Consider the following 5,259-nt stretch of genomic DNA (forward strand, 5'->3'; position numbering starts at 1 on the left):
ATGAAATGCTTACTACTTACCTATCCTGTATACCCGAGTGTTGTTATGTACTGTGCATGAGGTACTTGTATCTTAATAATACATAATCTAAATAGAACTTTTTAGGTCAGTTGAAAGCACTGATAAAGTATAGCAAATGTTCAGCTGTTGAGATTGTAAAAGTGTGTAAATCATCTGTAGAAATAGCCAAGAGACTTCTACATATAATATGGACATTCTTTAGGTCTGTGTAAGATTTCAGGAATTAGTATTCTGCCTTGCTGTGCTTTGTTTATAATTTAGGTTTCAGAAGAGCTTTTTAGTGGATGCTCACTTTTATAATTTATAATTCCCAGTTTGCCCCTGAAGAATAAAGGTCTACCTTTCAAAAGTGCTCAGGTTATAGGGTTTTTATTCATTTATAATTTGTTGTCATCATTTTAAAATGTGAAAAACCTGTAAATAAACTTTGATTTTTTGTTATCTATGCTGGATGTATCCATTATTTTTAATGTTATTAGCACATTGTTACCTACTTTCAGCGAGTGGAAAGACAGTATTTTATGGTTAAAGTATGTCAGTAAGCTTGGCATCAAAACATTTTTAATTCAAATTTTTAGATTATATAAGTTTTTCTTAATTTCAAAACAAAATATTTAAATTAGTTCTCTCTCTTAACTTGTCATATGATATCTGTGTCATATGATGTCGTTCTGATCTGAATTGCACATTTTAGATTTTCATTTTACACTTTTATGGGTTTCAGTATGTCCACATAATTACAAATTAATGCCATAGATATTGACAAGCCAGAACCTCCAGTTGTCCAAGATTAAAAAAAAAAATCTGAAACCCATGTGATACACTCATCCTGTACCATACTGTCTTTCATAATGTGTCATTAGTTCTCATTGATATTTAGAGTAGCTGCTTAGTTAAAAAATTCTTTGAAGGGATTATTTTGTATTTCTACTTGTAATTAGGTCTTTGGCCTCAGTTTCAATGTTTGAGGTTGTGGCATTCAACTTTAACTAGCTAAAGAAATTTTTTTAAACCTATTTATAGCTTAGTTAGAAATGCAGTTAAGTTATAAGTATTTTGGGGATATTCTGGTGTAGTGCATGATATAATTTTGTATTCTAAGATACATATATGAAATAAACACAAATTTTGTGGACCAGGAACATTGTCTTAGAATGTACATTTAAATTGCCTTTTCATCAACGGGAAAAAAGTCCGAATCTGGATGCAAGGAGTAAATTTCTTGCTTTTTATGTATATCTTTTAATTATTTTTATCAAAGTAATTTAAATATAAAAATTAGAAACTTATTTGGTTAGACAAGAAAACTTAAAAAAAAAAAATTAAATAACATTTCTTGTGATACTCAGCATCCTACATTAACACAATAATATGCCCATAATGTGGCATGATTGTAACTGAGACATTTGTTTAACAGTGCTTTTATGTTGTGATAATTGGTTTTAGTGTATTCTAAGTTGGTTTAAATGTAACTGTAAAGTAAAATAACTGATAAATGATTATAGTGTATTCTAAGTTGGTTTAAATGTAATTATAAAGTAAAATAACTGATAAATGATTATAGTGTATTCTAAGTTGGTTTAAATGTAATTATAAAGTAAAATAACTGATAAATGATTATAGTGTATTCTAAGTTGGTTTAAATGTAACTGTAAAGTAAAATAACTGATAAATGATTATAGTGTATTCTAAGTTTTGTTTAACAGTGCTTTTATGTTGTGATAATTGGTTTTAGTGTATTCTAAGTTGGTTTAAATGTAATTATAAAGTAAAATAACTGATAAATGATTATAGTGTATTCTAAGTTTTGTTTAACAGTGCTTTTATGTTGTGATAATTGGTTTTAGTGTATTCTAAGTTGGTTTAAATGTAATCGTAAAGTAAAATAACTGATAAATGGTTTTAGTGTATTCTAACATGGTTTAAATGTAATAGTAAAGTAAAATAACTGATAAATGGTTTTAGTGTACTCTTAGTTGGTTTAAATGTAATTGTAAAATAAAATAACTGAATGAAACTAGATTTGAATAAAATAAAGTTTTACTGAAAAATACTTGTGATTTTCATTTATGAGGTTTCTTAGGTTATACAAATTAAATAGGAATGTTATAAGCTGAAGAAAAGTATTTTTATTTTTAGCATGAAAATTACCTCATATTTACTCAGTAAAGTAAATTCACAGGCTAATCTTTTGTAAAAATACATTATTAAAAATTCAGAGTTTTTGTGAAGATATGTATAGTAAGTTCAGAATTATAGAAAACATTGCTTTTCCAATGTGGTGTCGATCATTGGACCAACTCTGTAAACAGTGATAAGTTGTTGAAGTGTATATATATTGCAGGTTTAAATATCAGATGCAAGATAAAGAACTTCTGGAATAGAAGTGTATATTTATAAAATAACTGTTGAGATATATGTGTAAATGGATATCAATAATTGTTGAGATACATATGTAAATGGATATCAATAATTGTTGAGATATATGTGTAAATGGATATCAATAATTGTTGAGATACATATGTAAATGGATATCAATAATTGTTGAGACACGTGTAAATAGATATCAATAATTGTTGAGATATATATGTAAATGGATATCAATAATTGTTGAGATACATGTGTAAATGGATATCAATAATTGTTAAGATATATGTGTAAATGGATATCAATAATTGTTGAGATATATATGTAAATGGATATCAATAATTGTTGAGATACATGTGTAAATGGATATCAATAATTGTTGAGATACATGTGTAAATGGATATCAATAATTGTTGAGACACGTGTAAATGGATATCAATAATTGTTGAGATACATGTGTAAATGGATATCAATAATTGTTGAGATATGTTTAAATGGATATCAATAATTGTTGAGATATATGTGTAAATGGATATCAATAATTGATGAGATACATGTGTAAATGGATATCAGTAATTGTTGAGATACATGTGTAATTGGATATCAATAATTGTTGAGATACATGTGTATATGGATATCAATAATTGTTGAGATGCATGTGTAAATGGATATCAATAATTGTTGAGATACATGTGTAATTGGATATCACTAATTGTTGAGATGCATGTGTAAATGGATATCAATAATTGTTGAGATACATGTGTAATTGGATATCACTAATTGTTGAGATGCATGTGTAAATGGATATCAATAATTGTTGAGATACATGTGTAATTGGATATCACTAATTGTTGAGATGCATGTGTAAATGGATATCAATAATTGTTGAGATACATGTGTAAATGGATATCAATAATTGTTGAGATACATGTGTAAATGGATATCAATAATTGTTGAGATACATGTGTAATTGGATATCACTAATTGTTGAGATACATGTGTAAATGGATATCAATAATTGTTGAGATACATGTGTAAATGGATATCAATAATTGTTGAGATACATGTGTAAATGGATATCAATAATTGTTGAGATACATGTGTAAATGGATATCAATAATTGTTGAGATACATGTGTAAATGGATATCAATAATTTTTGAGATACATGTGTAAATGGATATCAATAATTGTTGAGATATATGTGTAAATGGATATCATAAGTGAACATGCTTCACTTGTCATTCTTAGAGTTTTTGGTCAGTAGGCCAGTTTTATTTCTGGAGATTAATGTTCTCTTCTACAGTGTACCTGAGCCAATTTTGGGACTGTTTGAAGGGGTTCATTGGAAAGCCTTTCAGTTGCAAGGAACTGACAATTCTGTTTTTTAAGATTTCAAAACACCAATCAAAACTTGTTATTGAAGCCCAGTGTGGTGCTACAGTGTCTTAAGATTTTAGTATACTTATCACTAGGGTTTCTACAATAGTAATAATTAATTTCAAACTGTTTTTTCATGTAGTTCATATTAGCTTTATGTCATTATGGCTGACCAGTAACGTGATTTTTAAATTCTGTAGTCTTCCACCACATTTTTGGAAGAAATATGCCTAAACAGTTCCAACAAACCTATCTTAAACAAATAAAATATCTCTGCTGGTTTACTGGGCTAAAACTGCATGTTAAATGAAAAGGGACAACGTTTTGGCTGAGACTTTCTCAAACCTACTATGTCTAAGCCTTCTCAAACTTACTTTGCATAGGCCTTCTCATACCTACTATGTCTAGGCTTTCTCAAACCTACTATGTCTAAGCTTTCTCAAACCTACTATGTCTAGGCCTTCTCATATCTACTATGTCTAGGCCTTCTCATATCTACTATGTCTAGGCCTTCTCATATCTACTATGTCTAGGCCTTCTCAAACCTACTATGTCTAGGTCTTCTCATATCTACTATGTCTAAGCCTTCTCAAACTTACTTTGCGTAGGCCTTCTCATACCTACTATGTCTAGGCCTTCTCAAACCTACTATGTCTACTCTGCTTGAAGTTTACTGAAATGATATCTGTGTTGTTATGGACTTAAGGATTTCATAATCATATCAACCATTAAAACGAAAGATTTCAAAGTTAGTGGCCTCAAGATAAACCTGTACAGTTGTGATAAAATAAATTATTTAGTGGAATATGGTATTTCAAATGACATATTATGAAATGTTATTGCTAATATGACCTAATTATCCTGTTTTGATGTCTCTTTCAAAGTTAGCTTGAGCTGAACAGAACAGTAGCTTTTAATAGCACTTACGGTATGATGGTAAAGCTATCTTGTAATCCAATATGAAGCTATTCTTGTACAATTAATATTAATGTTTCTCCTTCATATTTTAATAGCACTTACATTATGATGGTAAAGCTATCTTGTAATCCAATATGAAGCTATTTTTGTACAATTAATATCAATATCTCTCCTTCATATTTTAATAGCACTTACGTTATGATGGTAAAGCTATCTTGTAATCCAATATGAAGCTATTTTTGTACAATTAATATCAATATCTCTCCTTCATATTTTAATAGCACTTACGTTATGATGGTAAAGCTATCTTGTAATCCAATATGAAGCTATTTTTGTACAATTGATATTAATGTCTCTCCTTCATATTTTAATAGCACTTACGTTATGATGGTAAAGCTATCTTGTAATCCAATATGAAGCTATTTTTGTACAATTAATATTAATGTCTCTCCTTCATATTTTAATAGCACTTACGTTATGATGGTAAAGCTATCTTGTAATCCAATATGAAGCTATTTTTGTACAATTAATATTAATGTCTCTCCTTCATATTTTAATAGCACTTACGTTATGAT

This window comes from Limulus polyphemus, unplaced genomic scaffold (genome assembly GCF_000517525.1).
Source record: "Limulus polyphemus unplaced genomic scaffold, Limulus_polyphemus-2.1.2 Scaffold4020, whole genome shotgun sequence".
NCBI classification, from domain to species: domain Eukaryota; kingdom Metazoa; phylum Arthropoda; class Merostomata; order Xiphosura; family Limulidae; genus Limulus; species Limulus polyphemus.